This window comes from Nyctibius grandis, chromosome 32, assembly GCF_013368605.1.
Source record: "Nyctibius grandis isolate bNycGra1 chromosome 32, bNycGra1.pri, whole genome shotgun sequence".
In the NCBI taxonomy this organism is placed as follows: Eukaryota; Metazoa; Chordata; class Aves; order Nyctibiiformes; family Nyctibiidae; genus Nyctibius; species Nyctibius grandis.
This window is the reverse complement of record NC_090689.1, coordinates 1,172,835-1,186,918: the sequence shown is the minus strand read 5'-3', so window position 1 is coordinate 1,186,918 and position 14,084 is coordinate 1,172,835.

Here is a 14,084-nt window from a genome sequence, read left to right as displayed (position 1 = left end):
AATAACTCCTGTCTCTAACCTAACCTTCCCTGAATCTTTTAATATTTGTTGTATATTTCACAACACAGGTCCTCACCTTGTCTACGTAGGTTTGGTTTTCTTGGAAAAACTTTCTGACAGCTAATGAGAATGTGGTAGAGTACAGTCCCATGCTCCTATGGCACTTGACAGTGTAAGGAAATTCCAGCTCACTAACGTCCATGCCTGTTTCTGCGCTGCTTGTGGGGCTGTGCTCTGAAACATGGCACTTCGATGGAAGCGAAAATTAACTGAGGCAAGTGGGAGAGAGATCAGGTTTTCAGACATGTCCACTCCTTGTCTTGTTCCACTATGCATCGCACTAAGAGTTGTGTTGCTAGAAGTGTGTGCGTGGGGAGAAGAAATGGATTAATAAAAAAGCAATTACGGGTTAGAACTGCTCAAGGCATGAGTACCACCAAAAAAAGCACTTAAAAGCCAAAAACAGTTGTGAAAACCTCTCAGCAATGTCTTACCACTTTTTATTACATAGCTCTAAAATAAATCTGAAAACTCAAATGTTCCATTAATTTTAGATGCTTTTTAACTTACAAATTGCAGATGTCATTCAAATTTCAGTTCTCTCCTGCTAACAAGTAGGCCTTCTCCTCTTCCATCTGCTACTTGTCTGTAACGCAGTGATAGCTACAGGCCACTTCCCAAATTGGAGACTTGCTATACAAGGCACGTACTTTCCCTTAAGACAAAGAACCGATGCAGAGATGAAGCAGTTTATCCAAGGCCCTCATGGGAGCTTCAAGCAGAAACAGGAGTGAACACAGATCTTCAGTGTCTTCACACAGCGTTGTACACCTTTCTCAGTCTGGAAAGGATGAAATCTACTATATTGGAAGTGTGAAGCTGGTTTGAGCACATACAGTCAGACGGTGCTGTTGGGATGTACATCGACCCACAGCGCAGGTTTCTGGAGATCAGGGTTTGCACAAACATTTGCTCCAGCCAGGCTGCTGTTCCCCTGGGGATCCATGTTAGTGGTCCGCTACACAAACAAACATCACTCCCGCACAGGGTTTCTGAATGTAAGACAATGAAGTCAGAGGTGCCGTTCTCTTAGGGCGGACAGATATTTGGAAGTAAACAGGATTAAAAAGAGCACACATCCATGAAAATGAAGATGTATGCAGAGCCCTGGTTTTAGTAAGATTGGAAATACTGTTGAGATAACTTTTTTGGTTTTTTTAATTGTTGCTACCATGTGCTGTCATCCTCACCTCTCTAACAAGAGGTACTCAAGCTAAGACACTTTCTAAAGTGCACTGATGTGCTGCAAGAAACAGTGGCAATTCAATAGGAAGTTGTCTTCTCCTCAAGAGAGTGGCAAACCCAGGTTTTCTGGACAATGTGAAACATTCCACCATTTATGACCACTAAAGTTCCCAGGACATCTTGTGCACAGATTTGCTCTGGGAGCCTTTGCCTGTTTCCAGCAGATTAAATGCATTTTTCTCTTTTCTTCTTTTTTTTCCTCCAGGAGGCTTTCCCCTGCTTCCAAAGCATTTTGCTGATGTCAGTCCCCCTGCACTCTCTCTCGGCTGGGCATCCTGGCTTGTTATTTATGTGGGATGTGAAATGAAAGCCTGCACTTTTCAGATGAACACTGCTATACTTATGCCATTTAGAATTTTTACTTGGACTAAGCAAAGAACAAAAGTCAATCCAGCAGCTATTATAATCAGCATCTTTTACAAGTTGATCCAAGCTCTAAAATATTTGCAAGATGATTGACATTTGCAAGGATGAAAGACTCATAATTTGAAAACTTTCCATTGCAAACTGGTATCTCAGTTTTCCTCTGCAGTTATAGCACCTGAATTTTTTTTTTTTTCTTTTTTAAATCAGACCCTCGTGCAGTCACTTGCCTTCAGGAGTTGGGACTTCAAGGGAAAAAATTCCAATTTGAAAACTTTAACTGCCAATATTATGAAAGCGATTTTCTCCTGAGCATTGACTTAATATTTCTTCCACATTCAAGTTTATCACCCACGCGCTTCTCACCACACCTAAAGGGCCCGGTCTCTTTTTCAGCAGGGAGACACTGGCTACCAAACTGTACTAGGGTTGTCCATTTTGCTAATAGGATTATAGAAAATAATACCAAAAAATCCCCCACTTATTCATATGGAAACAGCATTAATCCCTTCTGCCTGCCCCACCCCATAACTTTCTGTCTGAGCACAAAAGCTAGCTGTCTGCGTTGGCAGCAGAGAAGCATTTAAAAAATGTTTCCAGATACTAGGAGGTTCCCCCCCCCATTCTTTTCAGTTTAGCTCTGCAGGAACACACAGACAAAAAGTGTAACATTCTCTCTCATGTAATTAATACAGGGCATTTATATTGATTTCTGGAGAATAACATCAAATATAATTACCAGGAAAAGGCGAAGAAAATACAGAAGGAGCTATAAATAAAGCTGTACCTTTTATGCTGTTAATTTCACGTCTCATACAATGCCACCACAGTGTGTTACTAAGCAGTATGTAAGATTTTAGTAACTAGCTTTGCAACACAACTTACTAGCCCAGTTTTCCAGATGATGGCCAAGGGATAGATTCATAACACCTGTACAATATAAGTGGATGTAATACTGACTTTGTCTGACTTAGTGGGTCTCTGACACGGAGAGTCAGCTGCAGTGGCTAAAGAAAACAGCGATGCTGACTTCAGTTTATGTTAAGACATCTGGACATTAAAAACAGTGGTTCAGGGTGGCAAATTCACATCCGACTGTACTGCCCCTGCAGCAGAAGCAGTATCGGCTGGCAGAGTGTGGGTAGGAAAGCTTGGAGTGGTAAAACTGGACAGACATTTCTTGAAAATCTGCCTATGAACTTGTGTCTGTGCTCAGAGCTTGCACCTGAACTATGGTAAATAATTCTGTCTGGATTCCTCTGTTACCTGGAAGTTCTCTAAACCCCAACACTACAATCTCATCTATTGCATAAGGACAGAAAAGGTGAGCTATCAAGGTTTATCCTGCCATTTTCTTTTGCTAGAATCAAAATGACAGTCCAATTATAATGACCATAATCAAAATTATACTATTGTCTCTAATCTACAAATAAATCACGCTGATTCCATCCAAAAGCAAAGGCTCAGTTAAAGAACAAAACCTGCTTTTGACTATGGAAAAAATGCAATGTATCTATTAAAACTCAAAGCAAAGGGATAGCTTGCTTTTTTTTTTGGTTTTAATTATCCATATTATTCTACATCGCTTTTACAGGAACTGGGGCAGTACGATTGAAGGCCAATGGCCCCGCAAAGAATAGCTTTTTAACACAGAGACACACTCCTCCTCAGTGCAAATGCAAGTTTCCAAATAAATCAGTGTCAGGTGTGTGGAAAGAATACACTTGTTGGTATTTGGAAGTTCAAATTTTATTTTGCTCCTTGTTCCTGAACGGCAGAGTGATCTAACTAACTTTTAAAACTGCCCTGCCCAAGCATTTTCGTGGTTATTTATACATTGTGTTATCTATCTGGCAACATCTTATTCAAGGTTTGCTTTTATTATGCAGCTGTAATACCACAAATTCTTCAATATTTGCCAATTTGCATCCAGTTTTGTAAATAATCACACTTGGAGCGCCATACTTGAAGCATCAAGTGAGAGGTTTTATTTCCATCTAACACCAGCTCTGCTTTCCTTCCAACATAAAATAGCAGGAGGAGAAAAAAACACAGCACCTTCTTAGATGTCTGTAATAATGAGTAGCTTTCTAGGAAGAGCATCAAATATTCCAGTGTGCACAAAAAGTAATTTGTCTCATTCATCTATTTACAGGTCCTTAATCCACCCTGTGTACTCTACTAGTCATGCACGATTTCAGTCAATTTTTTTTTAGCCTAATCATAAAGTCACAATTCAGCAAGAAAGTTCTGCCCTGATTCATGAGCTCCAGTGCTGCAGAAGTCTGCAGGTTCACTGCAGGAACTGGGCTTAAATTAATAACATAAAGAAAATAATACAGCTTTGACTGATAAACTTGACAACTGTGACACCTGAGAAAGTTTCACAGACAAGTAGCTACTGAACACAGACATACATTCCCCCACACAAATGAAGGTGTGGTAATTTTCAGAGAATGAGATTGTAAAAAAGGGATGTGGCTGGCTTTTCCAGACATCATTCCCCAGGCTTTATAAAGAATGCTTCAGAATTGTTCCTGCATATCAGTCTTTCGCAGCCTGGACTCCCTGAACACTCTGGTTGTAGCTCAGAGCTGGATCCAGGAGATGGCTTGATGAATACTAAAGATACTGGAAAAAATTCAATTCTTGGCTTTTTGGAGTGGGGAAAGGAGGAAGTCAAACTCCCTGGCACATGCTGAGAGATTTACACTGCCCATAAAGAACTGAATCTCTGCCCAGAATGAGAAACCAATCTGAACTAGGCTCACTATCGGGTTCAGTTCAATACCTTCCAATTTTCCCTCCACTGTTTTCCATTTCCCTGGCTTTGTCTTTCTACAGCACTTGGTCCTACCCTGCACTGTAAGTACTATTCCAATACAAACCAGGCTGCTTTAATATTTTTGGCCCAAATTAATCCAGAAAATTTAGGCATAAATTAAAGGAAAACTGAATCAGAAATAATTCCCCTGAACAAAATAAGCCCCCCCGAGCAGCTTATGATGCTTTAGGAGTTAAGAGTGTATGTAACCAGACTGTTCACCCTAGCAGCTTGACCCTAAATGAAATATTGTCAGTTTTGACCAAATAAGTGAAAGGAGATTGAGTATTCTGGCTGACGCATCTGAGACAGCTTAAAAAGTCAGCGTTCCAGGGGGAGGGGGGAAGAGAATGTTTAGGGCTTCCTGAAAAACATCCCTCTTTAGTTGTCTCAAGTTGCAATTCTTAAAAATCTTGGCTTTTACTCTGAGGACTGAAGGCTTACAGTAAGCTTCAGTGGAGTTCCATTAACAGCCAAATAAAAAACACTTTACTGAGAAAACATGTATTTCTGCAAGCAGCTGAACCAACATAGTCCTGTTTCCTACAGATCTGCAGTTCTCCAGTGTGGAAATGGAAACATTTTACAGTGTTTCTGATGTTTAATAAGGGATAAATTTATGCAGGAGCCTTTCCCTCAGGAAGGGCATTAGCTAAGTCTCTAAGCCTCCTTGATGTGAACTCTGTAACTTCTACCTCACTCAAATTTTGCTGAGATGGGCCAGAGCGTTCAAAACTTATTAGGGAGTTATAGACACAGCAAGATCATGTAAGCACATCAAATAACTCAAAAAAATCTTGTAATTTCCAACGAACGCTTATGTTAAGGTAGCTGGAAAATAACTGTGAAGGGAGCCAGCCAGTTCCCACTGCAGTATTTTCATTTTTTGATCCAACTGCCACCTACCAGGACAGGACAGGAAGGATGGTCCACTGGTTAAGACCCTGTCTCACTCTCTGAATAACAAGGTTCAGCTCCCTTCTCTGCCAAAATCTTTCTGTGACCACAGTAAGTTATGTTGGGAACAAACTAAAAAAGGAGACAGGAACCTCAAATTGGGTTTGCCAGATCCAACTTTCTGGTGCTTAAAACTTATAATAGTTAAGTGTTCTCAGCAGAGCACATGGAGAGTGTTAGTGTACCACACGTTTGGCAGGCAACAATCGTATCTAACCACTATAAAATAGTGACAACAAGATGTATCTGAAACCCCTTTCCCTTTTCACTAGGCAGCTTTCGTAGGGGTTGTCATTTGGAATGCAAAGAGAGCTCCCTCTCCTGAAGAAACTACCTATGTCTGTAGCTTCCAGCCTGTTGCCTGTAGATCCTGGGATGAGAAATAAGGTACAGAATACATAAGTGACCTCTCCAAAAGGGGCCACACTTTCACTGAAGATCTTTTAGAAGACAGCAAATAAGAAAAGGCTAAAAATTGCCTCTCTGAATCCTTTTTTCCCCTCAAATGGATGACAAACGGCAGCAGGCAGTGCCTCCACACTTCCTTGTGATCACAGCGTAACGGCTACAAAATTCACTCACAGTATAGGAACAGTAGGGTCCTCTTTCCCCTCAAAAGGGATCCATCCCATACTGTTGAATAGGCTGCCCTTACCACTGCCACATACATACATAAAGATAATCCAGCCCTACAATGTTTATAAATGGAAGTAAAAATCAAAACGTAAAAAAAAAAAAAAAAAATAATCAGACAAATTTGTTATGCCCTTTACAGGCAATGAGCTGAGCCAAGGACAGTAAGATTATGAATACAGAGCAATAAATCAGTTGCATAGCTGAGAATTAAGCCCTTATGCCCTAAACCACAGGACAGTGATTTCAGTACTTTTATCTTTAATCTGGGATTCATTCTGGTAGGTTTATGTAGCATGTACAAGTTCATAGTGTTCAAGTTGTTATGCAGCAACAGCAGTTGGAAGCTCCTTAGAACCAAGTACTCAAACGTATGCACACAGAGAAGAAATTAGATGTGCCTCACCATTATCTTGCCCTTTGTATGGATTTAGACTGTTAAAAGAATACCAGGTGAGCTGACAGAAAATGCTTAAGGTGTAGTAACAGGGAAATCACATGCATTAACCAACTGTTTTTGATATTCAGAGCTACTGGATACTACTGAAGAGAGAATCAATTCAACTAAATTTATGTTAAATCTGAATTACAGCCTGCTTTTATTTTGAGGGGGTTTTGTTGTTTATTCTCTTTTGTACAAGTTTAACCTATTATCTATTGTCTGTTTTGAAAAGTTAGTGTGACCTGAAATCAGTATGGAACATGATGTCCATCTCCTTTTGTAGCTACCTTTTGTTTCAAAGTGTTTCAGAACTCTTTATTTTAAGGATTTTATTTAAGCTAGAAAGGCATCACCTTATTTAAATCAATATAAATCATTCTTATACATAAAAAGGGGATTGTGGACAGGAGACTTCACTAATTTAATAATTTGTCTCTAAAACTTTTCTCAAGTTTATAAAGCTGCTTGTTTCTTTGTGAGCAAGTACCTTTGGACATGATAAAGGTAAGCAGCCATGAACTGGAAAAGGAAGAGATTATTTATGATGGGAAGGACTACTACTAACACAATGAGGAGAGACTGTGTTTAGCAGGTGAGAAACCAGACACCGATCTGTGAGTACTCTCATGCAGTTTGACACAAGAAATTTAGTTACAAAATAATCAAACTCCACCTGTGTGCAACAGCAACACATGTAATAAAAATGTTAGGGAAGAACTGCCCAAGTCTGAGATCTGGCAGCAGACCTGCCCTGGCAAGGTTTGCAACAAAACCTTACAGATCGAAGGGTTTCATTATGGGTAAGGGCTACTGGGTGCGCAACCTGTTAGCCCAAGAGAAGAATCTCACCATTTCATGAGACAGCTTGAAAACAACTACCTTTGATAACATATGGAAGGTTAGAAAAGCTCCATCTACAGATAAGTTGTAATGTTTAGCCAAATGCATCTTTGTACAGAAGCAAAAAGCTTACTTAACTTGTTCGCAGGCATCCATAAATGACTGCCTAACCAGCCTTTCTTTGCATCTGCCCACTGTTCATAAATGGGGCTTGAAAAGGAGAACTGGCTGAAAGAACAACCTCTGTGGCATGTGGAATGTTTAGAAAGATTCAGTGACTTTTCTCTCAGCCCCACAAGTTGTGGTGACCCCTAAAAACTGAAGCCTACCTTGGGGACACATGAGCAAGAAGTTTCCCAGATGGTAGCCTGCAGAAGACTGGGTGGGCTATGTGGATCTCTCCATACCACTTACAGAAAGACCACATAACTCTATTTCCCCTTTTGGGGTAGCATTGATAATGAGTTATAGGGAGCTCCTGATATTTTCCAAGTCATAAGCACCTGGAGCCCCATCTGTAGCCAAGAACTGGAATAATTTCAATGTACAGGGATGTACACAGGCGGTTACAAAGGGTGCCTGTGTAACACAGCAGCACCATTTCAATGCTGCCGGCCTTCGCTCCCCTCCCACTAGGGCAGGATTGCTACGTTCTGCCAAGCTGCAGAACCTGAGAAAAAGCAACACTGTGCTGCTTTTGTTCTTGTGAGGGAAGGAGAAAAAAATTAGCACTTTTTGAATGGATTAGGACTTGGAAGGGACTGAAGTCGTGGAAGGGTGTCAGGAAATAAGAAAATGGGGTCTCAAATCCAAACAGTCTCTAAGAAAGCTCAACAAGAAAGCAGCATTAATAAATTACTAGATGTTGCTACAATAAAGAGGTTTAGTTATCCTCTCAGCTTAGCCAGGGCATTGTAAGGTTCTCAGAGAGCTTCCTGAAGAAATTTGTGATTTTAACAGAAGCTACATTACCTTTCTTCACTCCAGTTTCATGCAGTATGAATTGTTCCTTCCCGACTCAAAGGACTTACATGCATTGTGCAGATATAGTGCTATATGCAAGCAGATACAATCACCAACAGAAGCACCTCTCCTAGCTTATGTATTTTAATAACTCTTCCTGTCATTTAAGAAATAATAACCATGCAGAAATGGAGCAACCATAGCATACTTCAGACATATGCATCTAAACAAAATATTGAATGATACTGTGTAATTTATGGTTTAGTCCACATGGAGAACGTTGTGTAGGTATGGGCCTACTTGGAGAAGGAGCTGAGCGAGCATTAGCCCTCCTTTGTTACACACTGTCAGTTCCCGCTTCCCTGCATGGTAGTGACGTTTCGTGTTTTTCCTTGCATCAAGCCATAGCTTCTTTGTAACAGTCCAACCCCAAACATCTTGTCTGCCACTTGTCAGGTTTAAAAACAACAGTTTATCTCAAAGGCTAACATGTGTGCACAAGACCATTGTGTGCATGCCACTCAATGTTTCCTGCATACATTACAATTAATGCACATAAAAATCTGTGCATTGGCAGTGAGTCCAAGGTGTTGAAGTTGTTGCACACACCCAGATCAGCTACTACATGTACACCCACTAGCTCTGGCTCATTCTGTAACACAGGTATGGCTCTTAAAACCTACAAATTCAGTAGTTTCAAGTAGGTCAAACCACAACAAACCAAATCAAATCAATTAGAAACCAGACAAAGTGCAACCTTCCCCACCATGGATCAGCACTGCAAAACCATCAGGAAGTGTGTGTTGCCCCAGCACTCTGCCTCACATGATGGCTCTGACTTGTTTCTCTGACATCTGCCCTAGGGCTATTTACTCCCTACAAACAGATGTATGGATTCCTACCCCTTTCAGTCAAGCTCGAAAAGACCCCTGCAGTAAGGAAGCAGAAAGACTACAAGGAAAAGCCACATGAAAGAGTCTGTATCTGCCCCCTAATGCAAGGAATTAGCACCACATGATAAACCCCACCCACAGACAAGAGCAAAGGCACTATAAATATGGAATATATACGGAAACAAAACTAACTAGCAATCTAACAGATAAAACTGTTAGTACTGTTCAGTTTACATTTTTATGTTCCAGTTTTGCATAGCTATGCTGGCAAAAAAAGATGTAGCTACCACCACAAAACTGCCACACATGTAGAGATGCCTGCAGGAGAGGGCTTGTTGCTGCTGAGGCACCACCTGGCCCCACACCTGTGGTCTCCACCCCATCATCATCATGTATTTCCTATCCATCAGACACTTCAGAAGAAAAAACAGCCAGCAAATGTTGCTTTGACATTTGTTTTGACCTATCAGGTTACCTGTCTATCAACTAAATGCCTACAAGAGTAAGACTTGAATGCAATAATACAGAGACAAAGAAGACATATTACACATTCTAAATTTACTACTATAGCATTGTTACCCGTAAAAACACCAGCATTTTAAGCTCAAATGTCTCAGGACTTCTCTGCTTAATTCTAAAACTTTAGGACTGAGTGTTTCCTTACTTGGATCTGAATATTAGAGCAGCTTTCCACAAGGTGAAATGGAATGAATAATAGCATTTACACCTGGTCCAACGCTTTGTTTCTTCCCTCTCCAGTAACACATTAGGCTATTTTTTAGGCAAGTATGTTAATTAGATGTGGTGGGACTTATTTTAAATGTGATCTGGGCACAGCCTCAAAACTGACTCCCCATTACATTTGACAAAATGTTCCAAACCCCCAATTCTTTACTTTTATAATGTTTACATTTTCAGGACTAAAATATATTCCGTTGCTCATCCAACACAAGAGATGATTGTAAACCAATGAAAAGCACTACAAGAAATTTCACCTAGAAATTAACCTAAAATAATCTCAAACCCCTTGCAACCAAGTAACAGTATATAGAGACAAACTGTCTAGCAATTACTAGTGTATTGCTTTATATAGTACTCCATTAGTAGCCCCTACAAGTTTTCCCTTGTTGGATCCCCTGTTTCTGGGTACAGTGTCAATATTTACAATGCTTCTTTTATTAATAAACCATAAAGATAACTGTATGGTACATATTAACAAATTATCAAATGCATCAGCAGAGACTTTCATCAATTTGTCTTTTAAGGACATAGGAAGTTAACTAAAAATCTCACATATTTGTACTAAAATTTCTTACCTTGCAGAGTTCCAGCAACAGCCAGCATGTCAGGTACGCTGTCAGAGTGAATTTCGCTTTCGTGTATCTTTCAGGTAAACAGGTAAGGTGCATTTGTACCAAATCCAGCTCTTCATGGGCAACACTACTGCCAGCATTATTAATATCATCTTCCCCACCCTCTTGTCTTCCTTTTTCCTCTTCTGCTGATGCACCCAAATATCTATTGAACTCCATTTTAAAAACTCTTTTTCCCCCTTCTCCACAAAGCCCTGATCTTTCCAGAGACAACTCAAGGAAAGTTTTTATTTCATATCAGTAACGATATTGCCCAATCCTTCAGAAGTATGTAGCCTTGTCTTTAAGCCAACCCAAAAAGTTAAGACTACAGTAGAACAAACTTTCTTTAAACTACATTGGCTCTTTGCCTTTCTCTTATTGAACGACCTCTTGCAAATGTGTGTACAGCTACAAGATAAATATAGCACCAGCTAGCCTTGTCATACAGCACGAGAATACTCCTGCCGTTGCCAAGAGAGAAGAGAAAGATTCCATTTATTTAAAGAGCAAGTCCCCGACATCAGTACTCCCTTGTTCATTTGGAGGGGGAAAAAACGATGAAAAATTTGTTATCTTTGAAAACTTTTTTTTTGGCCAACTGTGCTTCCTCAGAACAAATCCCAATTCTGTAAAAAATAATTATGTTCTTATGGAGGAGGGTTTTTTTAATTCCAGAGACTTCTAGCCACAGTAATTCATTGTCTGCGATATCGCAGATGCCAAGCTTCTGAAGGCTACAAATTTCAAAAGAATAAATGAGGTCTTGCAGATGGACTAGAGCCAAGACATTCTGAAATAACGAACAGCCCTTCCATAGGCCAAAATATGAAGAAAATATGCAAGAGATTAACTAAGTAATTTTTAGCTAAACATGAAGCAGCTCATCTGTGCCTTGTGACAGCTCAAATTTGTATGTTAAGAACAATTTTAAAGACCTTTATCCTACTTTTAGTGACAGTTAGAAAAGACTTAAAGGTTTAGGTTTAATTGTATCAATTATGAGAATTCAACAGCATCAACCACAAAAATACATCATTTTAATCAATAGGATTAACTTTACCAGTAACTTCATGCAGAAAGTTATGCTTTCTTCAAACTATTCCCTGCCCCGCCCCCCAGGGGGGTATTCAAGTAAAGGAAGAGATCACCGTGGTTTGCTGAAAAACTAATCAAGAGCTGCAGTATCTTGAAACATTGCCCTTTTTAACATCTGGAGGATCTAATACCCAAAGATTCCATCATCTTCAACCATTCTTAAGCATCAGACATGGCAGTTATTCATTAAATGCTTAATATCCAATTTTATGATCTATATTAAATACCACCTTGACCTAATCTCAATGATTTTCACAGGACTACCTGTGAGTTATAAATTGTATTGTTAGAATGGGTGTTTCAGAATATAAAAGGTAAAACCAAAGCTGCTACACACCCATATACAGCCTGTCCATAAGAAACAGCAAATGAAATGCAGAAAACCTAACACATTTCTTTTGTCTGGTATATTTTGCAAGGTGTCTGGCTCACCTGGTTCCTCTGATGGGTACAGCTGCCACTATTTCCCTCTCTTTTCATGTTCTCACAAATTTGAGAAAGAGAAGATACAATGAATCACAGAGCCAAACCTTCCTGTGATAGCTTGCTGTAATAATGTAGAACATAATTTTTATTCCTGCAGGCAGTCCTGAATACAGATGTTGAAGGCAAGCTGGCTCTAGCAATTGCAAAGGAGCTGGATAGCATCCCAACATTCACTCCTCCTAGCCATATCCCTCTGCTGCCAACAACATGTGCCTGCAATTCCCACATGATGCTTACTCTGATACAACACAACTTTTGAATAATCCTCAGCAGCAGCCCCTGCCTTTTCCCACCTGCAGCTGATTAGGGTACTGCTTACAGAGCTTCAAACATCAGCAAGCAGCTCCCACAGCCTTTGTGCGGTAGCTTCTCCGCACAGGGCAAGCTAGCGCTCCTCACACCTGAGCATGAAAGCAAACCTCACGCGGAGGCAAAGTTTCACAACTCTTGCCAGCTCTCTTGTCCCTAGAGGTGAGTAGCCTACTGTCTTTGTTTGAAAGCAATTGTGGCTGTGCCCAAAGCCTTTATCTCCATTGCTGCCCATTTTAAGCACAGTTAAAGAACACTTGACATAGAAAATGACAGGGAAGGAGAAGTCAAACCAAAGAAATATCAAGAAGCAAATAATTGAGCTAGTTTATAAACTTGTAGCACACAGTCAGCTGAGCTTAAAATTACAAGAGTGGATGCAGATGAAAACAGCATATATTACTAAGGTACTTTCTCTTAGTCTGTTCCCAGAAGGACATGACATTGTCTCACGCTGGCAAAGTCATATTATTTTCATCTTCCCATTGCCTCCCAATTTTTTAACTCTGACCACTAAGGAGTTCCTACAGGAGATATTTTTACCCCTAATATTTCTTCTCTAATCCCTGCCATTTATGACACAAATAACGACATATGAACCGACAAAGACAAGTCTGCCTAAGCTATTTTCTGGTCCTGGTAAGTGCAAATGAAATGGTAGTTAAAATAAGATTCACTCACACCCTTCAGATACTCAACATTCCCAGCATTTCTGTCCTGAGCAGAAGCCATGATAGCAGGTCTCAGCAATTTTAGGAAAATAAGTCAGATGATAGACTTGGACCAAGCCTTAAAGCTCCTTGATCTGGAGTTCTTACATTTTGCTGTAGTTAATATGGTCATTTTCAGCTCTTCCAGATCAGTACTAAGAGGATGCACTGGGATTTACATCAAAAGAATCTAGCCCTGCACTATCATGCTGTACACCATCTTCAGCTTTAAAACCTGAATGCAGGTAAAGGTGTATTTCTGTGTCCCCTCATATCTGATTAGATATCGGTTTTCCAGGGAGCGAGCTTTTATGACTACGTTGTAGGAGTGCCTATTTTGGAATTTAAAAAGCAACCTTAGAGCACTAGGGTTCTCTTGAACATGCATACTACAGACTGAAAACTACCTAAAGCCTTTAAATAGTGGTAAGTCCTGAATTCCTTCCAAATTTTCCTCATATTTTTAAAAGTATAAAATCCCTTTACTCCTCATAGGAATTTCCTGTTGCCTCAAATGATGATAACATCACCTCTCGAGTCCCATTTTCTATCCCTGAGCAGACCAGCTCTTTTACCTACAACACCTTTTCAGGAATTTCCAACAGAATGGTTTGTAGAAAGTAGAAACTTTGTAGAAAATTAAAAAGCAGCATGCATGCAGCGCCCAGATACTGGTTTTGCTTGTCTTCATGAAGTCCAGTATCTGAAATGGCTTCAAAGTCTTAAGATAAAACATATTTGCCAAATAGTAACTTTTTGTTATAACGTGATGAGAAATCAATGCAATTATGAAGAATTCATTTTAGCGTCCCACTGTGATAGGTAATTTTCCCTCCACAGCCTCTAGTCACAAGTCCAGTTTTGGTTTGTGTTGGACTATTGATTCATATTTGGAAACAGCTTTTTTTG